We start from the raw sequence: 18,048 nt of genomic DNA, 5'->3' as shown, positions 1-18,048 counted from the left end.
GGAAGTATTTAATAAAAAATATAATAGAACAGAATAATGCCAGGCCTAGAGGCCTGTGGGCTACCCGAGTCTTCCCTTACCTCTATCGGAGGTCTTCGGTTGGCCAAACCGGATGTTCGTATGAGAGAAAGGACGTTCCAGAGTCGAACAAGGGTTGAGCTTTATTTCAGGGTCTAGTTACAAGTGCAGGGGAATTCTTCCTTAGGAGGGAGCGAAGAATCTCCCAAGGAGGCAAAGATCTTACAATAAGAGATTGGAAGTAGAAGTATAAGTGGGGAGAGAGGGGGAGGGGAGAGAAGAAAGAGGGAAAGCGGAGCCTTGTCCTGTCCGCTCTGCGCCCCTCCGCCCAAGAGAACTTTCAGGCTTTACTGATCCTACTTAAGCTCTCCAGTCGCATAGTTTGCATCTGAATACCGTGCCTGTTAGGTGTGCCCAGATCCGGGACAATCTCGAGGGCGGGGAGAGCTCTCTCCCATCACATCTCTCACGGGAAGAGGCGGAAATACACGAGATAGCTCGGTTCACCTCGATTCCCAGTCGTTTCCTGGGGGGTCTCGTGAGAACTCTAAGATTTAGAAGTTCCCACCTTTACCCGCCCGAGACTGTCCACATGGAATTGAGCTTCCAACCCCAGCAGAAGAATGTTAATATGTGGTTTTCTAAGTCACTATGAAGCCTGTAGGGATCCTTACGTATGGTTTAATGGTTAGAGTTTGACATCACTCAATTACATGCCTGGAAAGTACTCCCTGCCACCCTATTTTTGTTTCATAGAACTCCTTTTCCCCTTTAAGATGCAGTGTAGGCATCATCTTCTGCAAGAAACCTCTCCTGAACCACACCTCTCCAACCCCCAAGTGCTAGTGTCCTTCCTCCCAAACTACCTTGCATTAACTACTTTGTATATATTTGCATTTTTAACTTTACATTTGTGTGGCATATATTTTAATATATCCTTGTCTAGCCATTGAGATATGAACTCTTTATGAGTAGGGATTATTTCATTCTTTGCATTAGTTCACTCAGCACCTAGCACAGTCCCTGGCCCACAGTAGGTGCATAAAAAATGCTTGTTGATTGATTGATTGATGCATTCTGTTCCACCCTGATAGATAATGCAAGTTCTTTGAGAGAAGGAATTATTTCATTTTTAATCCCTGTGTCTCTAGTGCCTTTCATAGTACCTAATAGCTAATATTTATAAACTACCTGCTATGTGCTTGGCACTGTGCTAAGTGTTTTACAAATCTTTGATTTTCACAACACTGGTGCTATTATTATCCTTATTTTTACAGATAAGGAAACTGAGGCAAATAGAGATTTAAATGACTTGACCATGGTCACACAGCTAGTAAGGGTCAGAGGTTGAATTTGGACTCAGGTCTTCTAGACTCCAGGCCCAGACTCTATCCACAGTGTCACCTAGCTTCTGGTAACAGATATTTATAAATATTTGTTGATTAATTCTGTAGATAGGAACAAACTAAGTTTAGTATCTGGTTAGTGAGAATGGTAATTGAAATAGCAATTGTCTAAATGGTGACTTGGAATATCTCTACCTAAAGAACTTTGTGTCCTGAGGTATGAGATCTTTGCACCCCAATGTAAAGAAGTTGATTGTGAGGATGCCTCTCATATTACTTGACTTTTTTTGTGATCTGTGCTCTAGGCAACAAATTTTCTAGTTGTGGTTCTGAAGCAGCAGTGGAAAATGATCTCCAAACCAGGAACAATAATGTCCTTAAGTGTAAATGAGTATGAGCATGAACTAGAGCAAATAAGTTCTGGGAAGCTGGTATCATCTGGATTTCAGACTGAAGGTCTGTTTGTTCTGATATTCCAAATTCCCAACTTCACTATATCTCTTAAGTTCAAGGGCTATCCTAGGATTTTCTGACTCTGTTTTCGTTAATAGGCATCTTTGGAACCCTTGATGTTTCTCCTGTAGCTTGGCTTGGGCTGCTTCTAGCTCCCCAAGATTTTATCATCAGCCTCTCATTTGTTAGTCTGGCAAGTACGTGTAACGAAGAAAAGGGTATATAAGGTTGAAAAATGAAAAGTATTCTTATAACAAAATTCTGTAATGAGTAGGAGGATTCACTTATTTTGGTGGTATGTACAAAATAGGGAAGTTGAAATGACTAGGAAATAAAATGGCACTCTTGATCAGCTGCTAGTTTAATTTTGAGGTTTTTTGGAGGCATACCAGGTCCTTATGGAACAACTGGATTAAGATGGTATGTTGGACTACTTTCCAAGCAATGGTGCCAATAATTAAATGTTAACTTAACTATTAGCATCTCTTTCTCCTATATGTTGTCATTTCTTTCTAGGCCTGGTAGTTTTCTTGAAAAATATGCAGAGAGTTGGAAGATGCTGAGGACATGGGGGAATCTGCTAGTTTGGAACAGTGTAGCTACTACTATAACATTAGAGATGTTTTTCTCTACCACACATGGTTTCCTTGGGGTTGAGTGTTATGGCATGGGACTCTGAGATGAACCAATCCATCAACTCCATAAAGTTAATATCTGTATGGAGGATCTGTTAAAATTAAATTGAGTGTCTGTATAAGTCCACTAGGGGCTAAGAAGAGGTAGTGAGAGCCCCTAAAATTGCTGTAGTTTGGGGGTTTTTTTTGATCAGGTGTGCTATCCAACCATTGAAAGACTGCCTTTACTCTTCCTAAGCTTACCTTTATTCTCCCTTAGCCTACCATATGCCCCATAAATGCCCCTTTCCCTCCTATTTATAGTTTATTATAGATTTAGATCTGGAAGAAGGAGCTTAGAAGTTATCTAATCTGACTCTTACTTTACAGATTAGTTTTGCACTGAAAGAGAGGGTTAGATAGATTCAGTGACTTGCCCAAAGTCACAGAAGTTAAGTGGCAGAAATAAAATTTAAACCAGATCCTCTGACTTCAGATACAGTATTCTTTCCACTACATATGGTGGTACAGTGAACAGCACAGTGGGCTAGGAGTCAGGAAGACAAGTTCAAATCTGTCTTCAGACACATGCTAACTACGTGATCCTAGGCAAGTCACTTAACCTCTTTTGATCTCAGTTTCCTTTTCTGTAAGATGGAGATAATAACAGCACCTACCTTGCAGGGTTGTTGTAAGGATTAAATAGATAATATTTATAAAGCACTTAGCACAGTCCCTAGCACATATATATTACATATGTGTGTGTTGACTATTTTTATTATGCGATGTTGCCTCTAATTAGAATTTCTCCAAATCTGCAATTAGATAGCTCCTATATAACTATATGGGGAAAGTTTGTTCTTTTAACTAAGGTAAGATGCTGGCCAAGGTACTGAGAGTAAATTAAAACACTGTTGACATATGCTACAGATCCTCAATTCAGGAGATTATAAAAAGCAAAGCTTATAAACAGCTAGAAAACTGAGGATATCCCACAACCTGCAAAATATTATTTGGTATATAAACTGTTGTAAGCACCATTTCCCCCTTATCTGCAATTGTGGATCCCACAAAACCACTTTGGTAAAAGCACCTACTTGATACAATGCTGCAAGTCTGGCAAGTCAAGGATGAAGGTCAAAGGATGGAAAGAGTGCTAGAGCTGGAGTGAGGAAGCTCTACCCACATCCAAATCCTGCCTTAGACACTTACTCGCTGTGTGACCTTGGATAAATCACTTCATTGCTCTCAGTCTCAGTTTCCTCATTTGTAAAATGGAGAATAATGGTACCTATACCCTAGAGTTGTGAGAATCGATGGAGATAACACATAGAAAGTGCTGTGCAAACCTTAAAGTTCTATAATTTCTAGACTAAAAAAATTCCAGAGGGAGAGATGGAAGGACAGATGAATAATTATCACTATCACAGCTCAATAATATTAGCTAACATGCAGACTTCTATATGTGTATACATATACATGTATTTTGCATTAAGGTTTACAGCACTTTGCCTGTTTCACTTGACAACACTGCGATGGAAACACCAGCACTATCCTTTCACAAATGAAGAAAATGAAATGGAAAGAGATCTAGTGCTCCTTAATATATTTCTCTTGGAAACCCAAGAGCTATTTCTTTGGGAGTCTGATTGATGAATTGTCATAACCCAGGAAGACAAAGATGTTGTGTCTAACTCTTCATGACCCCATTTGGAGTTTTCTTGGCAGACATATGGGCGTGGTTTGCCATTTCCTTCTCCAGCTCATTTTACAGATGAAGAAATTGAGGCAAACAGGATTAAGGGACTTGCCCAGGGTCATATAGTTTATAAATGTCTGAGGCTGGATGTGAACTCAAGTCTTTCTGACTCCAGGCCTGGCAGTCTATCCCCTGTACCACCTAGCTGCCCAAAATGGGGACAGTAGAATTAAATTAGGCACTAAGTCCCTTGCTCTATATGGGAGAAACACTTATACCTTTACAGCAATGAAGATGTCCTAGAACCACCGATATCAATGTTGTATTTATCACCTGAGAGGCCACTTGACAACCCACACGGTATAAAAGTCACTGGCTGTGGGGTTAGAGAACTTGGGTTAGAATCTCCCTTCTGATACTCACTATCTGTAAGACCAGGATGAGCTACCCGACCTCCCGCATTCCTCATCTTTCAAATGAGGGGCATGGACCAGGTGACCTCTGAGGTCCCTTTCAGCTCTGGACCCATAATCCTACAATCTTTCTTCTAGTTCCAATGGCAGCATATGAAGAGTGAAACTGAACTGCTCTTGAATGTACAGCAATGTCCATATTACGCTGTCCCAATGACTCAGTCTCCAGGACTACCAGAAATATGGAAGACTGGATTCTGTGAAAAGGGATGCAACCACCATGTTCTCTACCCAAGACCACAAGGATTTAATTTCTGGAGTTACTAGCTCCAATACCATGGTCACTTTTAAATGGTCTCTACTTAACCAAGTAGTGCAGCTAGGTGGTATAGTAGATAGAATGCTGGGCCTGGAATCAGGAAGACTTGAGTTCAAATCTGCCCCTCGACACTTCCTATCTATGTGAGCCTGTTTGTCTCAGTTTCTTCATCTGCAAAATGAGCTGAAGAAGGAAATGGCAAAGCACTACAGTAACTTTGCCAAGAAAACCCCAAATGGGGTCTCAAAGAGTCAGACAACTGAAATGATAAAACAACAACAAAACTGGGTCTATACCAGCATCTTCCACTGAACCAGTTCCTCAGGCAGATAAAATTTATCAAGAATTCCTGGGTCCACCAGGGCCATGACCCAAAGCATTCAGATCCCTGACAATCCCAAGTCAAGGGACCTAAACAGTCTTGTCTAGGCAGCAGCGAAGGGAAGGTCAGATTGGATACAGGCTCTCTTTCCATGGAACCCATGTATTTTCCTATACCTGGCACATCCCCAGGTTCTTTGGCTGGGCACTTAGCTAAGCAATTTCCTGGCAGTTGGAAGTATACACAGACCCACTCAGCAAGCGGCTAGGCTCATTTGGCTGGGGTTGTCAGTTTGGACCAGGCCTTCCTGTCAAGCTGCATGGTCTTTTCTGAATCAAGCAGCAGGAGTCTAGGGGGCTGGTGCCGCTGGTTCCAAGGCTGTGCATGTGCCAGCTGCAAGTTGAGGCAAGTTTCTCCCTGTGAAATCTGTTTGAAATGACCTAGCAGGGGTTCTACCAGCTCCATTCTGGGCAGGTCACCAGTGTGAAGCAGGGACAATAAGAGCACCTACCTCTCAGAGTGGTTGTGAGGATCAAATGAGATAACTTGTAAAGTGCTTCCCATAGGAGCTGGCACATGGCACATCCCTACACTTGTTTCTTTCCTTTCAAACAGATCAAATCTAATGTCTCTTCTACATAATACTCCAATATCTGAACATAACTGTCATGTGCCCTGAGCACCTCCTATTCTCCAGGTTTACCACACCCACTTCCTTCTGTCAGTCTTATGGAATGGAACCAAGATCCTTTGTCATTCCAGTCACCATCTTCTGGATGTTCTCCTCATCATTGCCATTCTTCAACTGTAACACCTAGAACTTAGTACAGTACACAAGATGGTATCTGATAGAACAGAGAACATAGGCCCAACTGCTGCTTTATTCCTGGGAAATATGCTTTTCTTCTAATCTGGGCCCAGATACTTACTAGCTGTGTGACCCTGGGCAAAGTCACTTAACCCTGTTTGTTTCAGTTTCCTCATTGTAAAATGAGCTGGAGAAGGAAATAGGAAATCACTTCAGTATCTATGCCAACAAAACCCCAAATGAGGTCATAAAGGTTTGTATATGACTGAAAAATAACTGAAAAACAACAAAATGCTTTTGTTAATGAAGCCTAAATTCACCTTAACTTTTTGGATGTTAAATCATATTGCTGGTTCGTTCTGAGCTTCAGTTCACTAAAACCTCTGGATCTTCTGCAAAACAATTGCTCTCTCACCGTGTTTTCCCCATCTTGCACTTGTGAAATTAAATTTTTTTTTGTATTCAAGAGTAAAACTTTACATTAATTCTTATTAAATTCCACCCATCTCATATTCAGCTTGATTCTCTAGTCCAGTTATGTCAAATTTAAACAGAAACACATCCCTGCTAGCCACACACTGGCTTAAAAAAATCACAAATTAACATTATCTGTGTTGCATTATATTTTAATTTATTTTGTCAAATGTTTCTCTGTGACATTTTAATGTGACAATTTTAACTCAAGAGTTGCGCTGGCTGTTTGCTCATGGGTTATGAGTTTGACAACTTTGCCCTAGTCTATCAAGGCCTTCTTGGATGACTTTGTCATCCACCATGCCAGCTTTCTATCCCCCCTCCCAGCTTAGTGTTATCTGCAAATTTAATGAGCATTCCATCCATGTCTTTATCAAAATAATTGATATATGTGTTAAATAGCCCAAGGCCAAGCACAGATCCCTAGGGCTACTCTGCTGGATACTTGCTGTCACATTGACATTGAACCATTAAGACTATTCTTAATTCAGTCATCCAGCCAGCGCTGCATCCGTCTAATTATATTATCATCTAGGCCACATTTTCCCAGAAAGATAATAGAAGATACTTTATCAAAAGTCTTACTAAAATTCAAGTAAACTATATCTGTACAATTTCCTTCATGGACCAGCCACTACACCATTCAGTAACTCTGTCAGTGCCTGTCCAAAACACACACACACACACACACACACACACACACACACACAAACAATTTTTACCTCTGGGTGTCAGACTTCCCTTCTCCCACCCCATTTAAGGGCGTTGAGTCATAATTTCTAGATTTAAGCACTTTGCATAGAATGGAAAAGTAAAAAAGCTTTCAGTTAAGGCACTCAGTTCAACAAACATTGCCTACTCTATGTAAAGCATTTTACTAGGTTCTGGGAGTTCAAAGATGAAATGACAACGTCCACACTCTTAGGACCTTATAGCTTAGCAGGGTAATTCAGCCTGTACACAAATATGTTAGAATACGACTAAGCATATTTGAGAGGATAATAAAATGGTATGAGAAATTCAAGGAGAGAAAGATCACTAACACCTAATACCAACAATCACTAATTAATCACCAGTAATAGTGAGATTGGCGAAGGCATAACGAGAGAGGTAACTTTAAAGGAAAAGAAAGATTTTAGCAAAAAGAAATGGAGTGTGAGGGGATAATTTGTTCCAAGCATGGGATAGACATGGCATATTCAACAGTGTAGAGATGGGACAAGGCTGAATGAAATAGGGCAACAGTATGGAATCAGGCTTGGCTGGACAATGTCACCAAATCTCTGTTAGAAGGAACTTCATAGGCCATATAGCCCCACCAAGACATGAACAAAAATACTTTTTACAACCTACCCAACAAGTGGTTATCCAGTGTTTGCTTAGGAATGTCCACTGAGGGGAATTGAATCCCCTGAGCCAGCCATTCCACTTTTGAAATGGATACTAACTTCGTGGCAACTAGGTATTATAATGGATAAAGCACCTGAGCTTGAGTCAGGAAGAGCTGAGTTCAAATTCTGCTTTAGATACTTACTATATTGTGACCTTGAGAAAGTCACTCAGCCTCTATTTCTCACTTTCTTTGTCTGGAAAAAAAAAACCCATATATTTTTAAAGGGTTGTTGTGAGTACCAGTTGGGATAAAACCTGTAAAGTGCTTTTTGAACTTAAAGTGCTCTCTAAATGCTAGCTATGAAAATAATAATAATTATTACTATGGATGTTTTTATTTACATTAAGTCTAAAATTGCAGCTTTTCAACTTTGACCGAGTTCTGCTTTCTGGGTCCAAGAAGAAATGTTGTTGTACTCAGTCATGACTGACTCTTTGTGATTCCATGGACTATATAGCACACAGAATAAATGACAGTCCTTCAGACACTTGAAGACCACACTCATGTCTGTCTCATTCCATCACCACTACCATGTCTTCTCTACATTAAATATTCCATCCTGAAGCCCCTGACTCTCATATAGCATATTCTTGAGAACCTTCTTAATTGTCTTTCTTCAGATGCTTTCTAGTTTATCAATGCCCATTCTAAAGTACGCCATCCAGGACTGAACACAGGACGCTCAATATGGCCTGACAAGGGCAATCTACAGTGGAACTATCATGTCCTTAGTTCTGAAAAACATATCTTTTTTGAGAGATACAGAACATGGGTTCCACCAACACAGCTTCAGGAATGTGTATGAGTTGTGTGAATGGAGAAGCAGCTGGACCAAATCACTAACAAGCAGAGAAATGCAAATTAAAGCAACTCTGAGGTTCCATGTCACACTCATCAGGCTGGCAAAGTTGGGGATGGGGAATGACAAATGTTGGAGAGACTGTGGGAAGACAGACATGTGATTACATTGTTGGTGGAGGTGTGAATTGGTGCAACCATTCCAGAACCATTTTGGAAGTACCATTTTGGATCTATGCTCCAAAAGTTATGAAACTATACTACTGATCCTATACTACTGTTGCCATGCCTATACTCCAAAGAGATTAAAGAAAGAGGAAAAGGTCGTATTAAGTACAAGCAGCTCTTTTGTAGTGACAAAGAACTGGAAACTAAAGGGATATTCATCATTTGGAGAATAGCCTAATAAATTATTGTATATGCGTATAATAAAATATTATGCTATAAGAAACAATGAAAAATATGATTTCAGATAGACCTTGAGAGACTTATATGAACTGATATAGAATGAAGTGAATGGAATCGGTGGAACAATTTGTGAAAATAAACAAATTTGAATGACTTGAGAACTCTGATAAATTCACTGATCAATCTTGATTCCAGAGGTCCAATGTAGAAGTATGCTGCCCACCTCCTGACAGAGAGATGATGAACAAATGTATAGAATCAGGCACACATTTTTGGACTTGGCCACTATGGGAGCTTCCTTTTCTTGACTATGTATGTATCTATATATTTATATACATAGGTATGAAAAGCTCCTTTCTGGCTCCATCACTGAGAAGATATTAATTTTGCCCTGATTGCCACTAAAGGAATTGATGCCTACTATAAGAAGGATAGGGGAGTTTGAGGGGTTGGGGTGAGATGAAAATGTTCACAATAGATGTATTGTCACTTGTTTTTTTAAAAATTCATTTCTAATGGTCTAATTAAAACATTGTCTATAAGGGTGCTTTTTGCAAATTGCCACAAATGACAGGTATCAAAGACAGGATGGGAGAAAGGAATTTCCCCAAGTTGAATCAGAGTTGCCACATTATCCAATTAGCTACTTCTCACATTAGCCCTAGTCTAGTGAATGAATCTAAATCACCACCCACAAAGGGGCAGAGCTAAAGAGCAAGTCACAACAGGGACAGCGGAGTCTCAGAGAGGCCCCAACAGAAGAGCTAACATCCCACCACACATCTCTCCTACCCTTATGTCATCTGCAAAATGGGTCAAAACACCACTTGTACCTTATTTTCCAGGTCACTGATAAAAATATCAAATAGCACAGTTCTAGGCACACAGCCCTGATAAGTAGTCAACTGGCACAATGGATAATCACTTATCCTTGTTTGCCTCAGTTTCCTCATCTGTAAAATGAACTGGGGAAGGAAATGGCAAACCACTTCAGTATCTTTGCCAAGAAATCCCCAAATGGGGTCATGAAGAGTCAAGCCTGATTGAAAAATGACTGAACAACAAGCTTGGAACCCTGGTACCCTTCACTAGACCCGCCTTCCAAGTTCAATTTGATTCATTAATGACTCTTTGAGTCTGGCCATTCAAACTGCTTTGAATCCCATAGTTAAAACTGTATTTATCTATTTTGTTCACAAGAATTTCACAATAAACTTTGTCACATGTTTTGCTAAAATCTAGGTAAATTACGCCTCCAACATTTTCTTGATCCAACAATCTCATAACTGTGTCAAAAAAAAAAAGGTTTGGCATGATTTATTCTTGATGAAGCCATATTGGTTCTTCATGATCATCATTTTTCTTTTCTAGATATCCTCTAACCATAACTTTAATAATACAATTCAAGAATTTGCCAGGATTTGAAAGCAGGTTCATTGGCCTATAATTCACAGTTCCCATTCTCTCCCCTTCATTGAAAATCAGGATAGCATTTATTAATCTCCAATCTTCTGATTCTTCTTCCATTCCACACAAGCTTTCAGTAATCAGTGGCACTGGCTTAGCAATCTCATCCACCATTTCTTTCATTTGCTGTAATTTAGGGAATCTTCCCCTATGTTGTGGTTCATTTTAACCTGGTGACTTAAACTTGCCAAGGGGAGTGAAGGGCTCTCTTAATAACTCTGTTTATACTATCAACTCTGTATGATCTATTTATTTTTTCCTTTCCAAAGATCAGCTTCCTTGGCATAAAAAAACCCTCAGAAGTAAAATAAAAAGTTCAGCAGTTCTTACTTTACCCTATTTTCTATTACTATCCTAAACACAGCAAGCACTGGTCTTCCTATTTCGACAGTTCTCTTTTCCCCAGAATGGCTAAAAAAACCCCAAAACACCTTTTTGTTTTTATCCTTGACTTTCCTTACCATTCTCAGTTTACTCTGAGCTTTAACATTCTTGATATTATTTTTATAAGATTTTGCCATGCTTTTATATTTATCCTCCATTACTTACCCTTCCATCTTTTAAAAATCTAAATGGCTAATAGGTTCCTTTTATGCCTACATCAGTCTTTCTAGACAAAACCCTCCATTTTCATCTTTGTTAGAATTATGTGGTTGTGTCTTCAGAATTTTATTCTTAAAAGGTTCCCTTTGTTCTTGGGTTGACTTGCCCTATAGATTTTTAAGTCATAGAATCATGACCTTTCTTTGAACCCCTTCAAATAACTCTTCTAAAACTTAGAATGTGCCTTTCAGTATAGCTGGCATTCCTTTCCTCTATCACAAATTTTAAGGAAGCATTTATCATATGAAATTTTCTAGGATTTTCATTCTACTGACTTGTTCTTCACTAGTGAGACTCATAGCCAAAAGAGAAGCTCCCCTTTTGTTGTTTTATTTCAGTTGTGTCTCACTCTTTGTGACCCCTATTTGAGGTTTTCTTGGCAAAGATACTGAAATGATTTGCCATTTCCTTCTCAGCTTCATTTTACAGATGAGGAAACTGAGGCAAATAAGGTTAAATGACTTGATCAGGGTCACACGCTAGTGCACATCTGAGGTTGGATTTAACTCAGGAAGTGAATCCTGACCCAGCATTCTACCCACTGTGCCACCCAACCTTACTGGCTCCAGATTCCTCTTCCCCTTGAAGGATAAAATTATCATTATAGCAAATAAATAAATAGATTCCCTTTCTTGAAAAAGAGAGGATGAGGGAGGGAGAGAGGAAAGAAGAGAGAAAGAGAGAGAGATGATACCGAAATAATTCATTTCCCCTTCACTACTATATCACGCTCCTGTTACCTGTTTCCCAAATTCATCATCTATTTCCTCCTTCTGACTGGGTGTTTTATATTTATCATGCCTCCCGGCTTTTGGTCCTAGAATTCCTCATGCAAGTTTGTCTCCTTAAGATGCAATGCCATTCAGTTTCCTTCCCCACTCTCCCCTTCACTTAACCTGCTCCTTTTGAATAAAGTCTCCCCTTCCAAGACCCCATTCTGGTTATGGGTTTATTAAATGATGCCTTAGTGACATCTATGAGGTCAAGTTGGTTCCCTTGTGTTATTAGTATGACATGAGACAAGTCACTTAAACTGTCTCCTCTGAAGTTTACTCATCTGTAAAATGAAGGGTTTGGACCCATTTGCCTCTAAGTTCTCTTTCAGCTCTTATTACATGATCCTATCATCTTATAAACCTTAGTTCACCCTGTTTATTACTCACCTTTATTCATTTTTCTATCAGCATCTGAGGACATGGATTTTATTGTCTGGCTCCTTTCTTGGATATTTTTTTCTCCTGTGAATTTCTTTATACTCCTGTGAATGTGCCCAGTGCTATTTTTCTTCCTATATTTTATCTTCCTTCTATGGTTATCTAGCTTGGAGGACATCTGTAGGCTGTTTTCTTCCCCCCTTATTTTTTCAGCCTCTTTGATTAGATTGGCAAGACTCCAGATACACTTACCAGACCTTGTTAGGTGCACTCCACCCCCAGTGCAGAGATTTCAAAGAGGAGTTCCATAAAATAAGGCTGGAAAGGTAAGTTGGAGCCAGATTGTGGTGGTCCTTGACTGCTAGGGTAAACAGTTTATATTTTATCCTACAGACACACAGGAACAACTGAAGGTTTTTGATCAGAGCAGGATATGTGTGTGCATAACATGAGCAGACCTGTGCACTGCAGCATAAAAATGGGTGGCTACTGAGAAAGTATAAATCTATTACTACTGTTGGAAAAAACCAGGTCAAAGCATATTCCCATTGACAATATATTAGTGCCATGCTCTTACTGCTTGAAGGGTGGTATATTTTTAAAAATCCACTCTTGGATGGCAATGAAATTCCTGTCATAAGTTGTTCTAAGACAGGAAGGCCATCCCTAAAGCTGAATGGTTGTCTTAGTTTTTTCCTTTCATTAAACAAGGTTTGGGGGTTTGGGAGACTCATGTCGTTAGGAAACTTGTTTTCTGATGAAATGGTTCCCTGAATAATAAAATGGCGAATGTGTGTGTGTGCATGTGCGTGCGTGTGCGTGTGTGTGTGTGCATGAAGCAGTCAGGAGGTTGGGAAGGAACTATTGGTGAATAATTCTTCATTACTGGCATCACAGAGGTGAGTTAATGAAATAGTATAAATAATATGCATAATAATGAAATAATAATATGCATGTTCACCTCCATTCCCATGCTGCAGACTCTAAAGAGAAAATAAATCACATCATCAAATGTATGTGTGGACATGTTTTTAAAAGGTTCTTTATGGCATCTTTGCATTTTACTCTGGGAGGTTTCAGACAAGTGACTTTTGGATTGCAAAGTCAATGCTCAATCTTTATTTCTCTACTGAAAGAAGATCTCAGTCATAGTGATGGCCTGTCCCTCCACCCACCCCAATTCCCTCACATTCCTTCCTCGCAGGGTGAACTTAGATTGGCCTCTGCTGCACTGAGCTCATTATTGAACACCAGGGAAGGGGGGGAGAGTCAGCAACAGGAAGTTAACAGAGGCTGTTAAAATGGACATAATGTGACTTCTGAATCTCTTTGCATTGTGAGGTAGGGTCCAACACAGAAACTGAGCCATCCCTAAGGGAAGCGAGAGAGAAAAAAGGATACACAACTGTTTACCAAGTTCCTGGCACAAACAGCAAAGTCCTTTCCAAAAAGATAAACACCTGGTTTGGACTTCTGGTTCCGTTAAGTGCAACCCATCCTATCTTTGTATATAGGCATGGACACACTCCTTTCTCTTTCTCTGTGGAGGAAAGCAGATGTACTGAATAAGGCCAGTTTTATTTAGTCAGGTGACTTTATGTGGAACTACCTAAGGATACAGCAAGATGCTGGGAGCTGTTAGGATATATGTAATACAGCTTACTGGGGCAGTGGATGGTGAGCACTGACTTTAGAGTTAGGAAAACCCAAGTTCAAATTCTGCTTCAGGTACTAATTAGCTCTGGGATTCTGGGCAAGTTATATAACCCCATCTCAGCCTCAGTTTCCTCATCTGTAAAATAAGAAGGTCTCTAACATTTTGGGTCCCTTTGAGTTCTAAATCTATGATCTTATGACCTCCAGAAAAGACATTTCAACTTAGCAGGCTTTAAAACATCCCTTCAGGTCCTTAAATTGATACCCAGGAGTTGCTGCATGACAGTAACTGAATTTATGAAGCACTTAATTTTTTTCATAGAATGTTACTTTTTTTAAATTATGAATTTAATAAACACCAAATAAAATAAATATTTTTATATACACAGTAGAAGAGGAAAAGAGTGAAGTATGTGTGTGCTTGACCTAGGTATGCATACATGAAACTGTCCATTTCTATTATGTACAGCTCGATTTTCAAAAAAATATATAGGTAACCAATTGAACCTCTGAGTTTCAAAACTGTTCTGCTTGTTTGTGATTTTTTCTGGACCTCCTTTTGTTTTTTTCAGTTCATCTAAAATGAATTAATTAACTTCTTTTCTTTTTCTATCTTTCCTTTTTGACTACCCTGTCACTCTTTCTTCTCACTTCTCTCCTCCTCCCACTAGAAAAAAAACCCCCAAAACCCTTGTAATCAACATGAATAATCATGCAAAATAAATTCCCACTTTGGCCATATGAAAAAATGTATGTCTTGATCTGCATCTTGAGTCCATCGACTCTCTTCCAGGAGGTGGGTAGCATGTTTCCTTGTCAAAACTCTGAAACTGCATTTGGTCATTGAACTGATAAGAATTCTAAAGTCTTTCAAAGTTGTTTGTTGTTACTGTATAAATTGTTCTTCTGGTTCTCTGCTCATTTCATTCAGTTTTCGCTGAAATTGTACCTTTCATTATTTTTTATGGTGCAATAATGGTTTTTTATATGCATCTGCCCTAATTTGTTCAGCCATTTCCCAATTGATAGTCACCCCATTAGTTTCCAGTTCTTTGCCACTATGAAAAAAGCTACTATAAATATTTTTGTATATATGAATCATGAAAAGCCTATTCAAAAAGTTAGGCAAGAAGAGAAAGTCAACAGCATCACTCCCAAAGTGCTGGACCTTCAAGGCCATCAATCCCAGGTTCCAGCATGTACCATAGAAACACTGAGTATAGCCCCAGGTACTCCTTGTCAACACTTGATTTTGATTCCATGGAAAGCACACTCTTCAGTGATGAAGGTATTGATGGACCAGATATCAGAATATAGAAACAGTAAGGACATCATACATGTCATTCGAAGGACTGACAGACAAAAATATAATTTACAAATGATTCAAATCATGCAAGTTTGACTGCCAGAAGAGAATTCTGACCAATATGGAGCATCTGGGGAGGAGGTGGCTCATTTCGATTAGAGGACGATGAGAAGGGGCCCATGGCAAGCAGGGGCCTGAGCCTTATTCCAAAGACCCCTTCCTCAAGCATGCAACATAGAGAAAACTGTTGGCGATGCGTCGTTTTTTGGCCACATAGGGCTAAAGATACCACTTTTAAATACAAAGCACAATGCAGTGCATGCTATTTGTACTCACAGTTTAAATATGAATGAAACCCAATGTCTACTAGATTTCTGCCACACCTTGAACAAATTTACCAGCAAAAGTGATCTCTAGGTAAAATCCCCACTGAAGCAACCTTGTGAATGTGTCTGACATGAGCACATCCACGGATCGAAGGCTGACACTTGAATTAGTTTGCCTGCCTCTATGGCTCAAATGATGACCCTCTAATTGGGAAAGTCAGGGAGCATTGCCTTCCTGGGCTGCAGACCAACCCTTACTGTCATTTGAATATAGTGTTGACTCTTTTTTTTCTTTTGGTTTGTGTATAATTTAGTGTTCACCCTATAGCAGACACTAAAATGCATTGTTTAATTATCTGAGCTCAACATACCATTTTATAATTCATTAGTCAGTTGCTCTTTGCAAAAGCTTATTTCTTATGAAACGAAAAGCAGGAATCATGCAACCAGACTATTTATCTCTCTTTAGGGGCTGGGGGTTAATATCTGATAGCTCATAACATCTTTATTATAATGCATTTATAATGATTTACTGGAATCACTCTACGGCTAAGTATCTAATGTCAAACCCTGGATCTGGCATGAAATAAAATGCCGTATCCTTGGGTAGCTCTAGGGAAAATAAGACCTCAGCCAATATTTTCTGTGTAATTCTACAAACTATAATAAGGGTAGAGGTAATTGCCTTAATGTCAATTAAGCTATTAATAATGCCCATCTTGTCATTCCTAAATATGGCAGTCTCTCATACATATATTACTGTCCCCTGTTAAGACTATAGAGAAATGAGATCACATCTTATCTGGACCTTGAAATCTGGCTGACAGCCAGTTTTATCTCTTCCTTGTAATGGAATTTGTCCATGTGTTACATGTGAGAAAAATTCCACTTAGACATATAAACATACATGTGTGTGCTGAACTGGTCCATAGAGTGAGGAATGTCAGAGATAGGATGGTGCACCCAATCAAATATGATCATTTTACATGTGGGGAAACTGAGGCTCATAAGCTACAGTGGGCCAGCTTCAGATGTCCCTTATCACTATCATTGCTATGCCTGGCCTGCTAGTCCCTGACTGATGACATGAAGGTTCATCTTTCCAGCAGCACTATGAAAAAAAGTCAATGCTTTTATTTGCATAGTTCATTGCTTCTCAAACTTTTCTGCAGTGGTAAAATCCTTCCACTTAAACAAAACTTTGGCAAAAGCCCTATAGTAAAATCCTCTGAAATTATTATCTTAATACATATTATCAAACAACATGAAGTTCATTTAAAAAAAAAACAATGAATTTCAGGGTTCCTTATAAGAGTAACCTAATTACATAGACATATAGTTACAGGGACATATAGATTTAAGTAGAAGAGGTCCCAGACCTCTTATACTTTAAGGTAGGCAGGGATGCTGACAAACAGGCAGAAAGAAAAACAAACAAAATTTGATCAATACACAGTTAGAAGAAAGGGAGCAGAGGTAAGTGTGTGCATTCTTGGAGAGTAAGTCAAGGGCATATTTGATGTGGGAAGTTTAGGGAAATAGAATATTAAATGTTTCACAGGCAGCTAGAATAACGTGATATTCTTATGGTGTAGTGGGTAGAAAAAAGTGGGGAGGGGGGCGGCAGGGATGGACTTGAAGTTGGAGGCCCTGGGTTTGAATTTCAACTTGGTTATTTATAATACCTGCATGACTTTGTCATGAAATGATCTAGAAAGATCTCAAATTGCTCCTTGGTGAAATGCAGAGAAGTAACTGGAAATTGAGAGGATGTCCAAGAATTGAGGAATGGATAAGTCATGGTATATGAATGTGGTAGAGCAGGGGTGGGGAACCTGCAACCACATGTGGCCCTCTAGGTCTTCAAGTGCAGCCCTTTGACTGAATCCAAACTTCACAGAACAAGTCCCCTTCCTAAAAGGATTTGTTCAGTAAAACTTGGACTCAGTAAAAGGCCTGACTCAAGGACCTAGAAGGTCACATATGGTCTCAAGGCCACAGGTTACCCACCCTTGTGATAGAGTATTATTGTGTTATAAGAAATAAGGCAATGATTTCAAAGGGACATGGAGATACTTAGAGAAACTGGTGCAGAGTGAAGTAAGCAGAAATATAACAATTTGTACCATAAAATCAATATGATAAAGTTTGAACAATTTTGAGGACCTTTATAAAACAATGAAGAATAAAATGTGGAGAACCAGGAGAATACTTTATACAACACCAACCATACTGTAAACACAAACACTTTTGGAAGCTACAAGGACTCTGATCAACACAACGACCATTCATGATTCCAGAGAATCAGCAACTAAACATGCTATCTATCAGAGAGACGGGACAGACTTTGGATACAGGAGACATATGTGTGTTTGCATGTAGCCATTAGGAGAATTTGTTTTGTTTGGATATGCATATTTATTACAAGGAATTTGTTTTTAATCTCTTTTTTCCCCAATTAGGCAGGAGGT

This window comes from Notamacropus eugenii, chromosome 5 (assembly GCF_028372415.1).
Source record: "Notamacropus eugenii isolate mMacEug1 chromosome 5, mMacEug1.pri_v2, whole genome shotgun sequence".
Lineage (NCBI taxonomy): Eukaryota > Metazoa > Chordata > Mammalia > Diprotodontia > Macropodidae > Notamacropus > Notamacropus eugenii.
The sequence above is the reverse complement of the archived record's forward strand: the minus strand, read 5'-3'. Positions refer to the sequence as shown.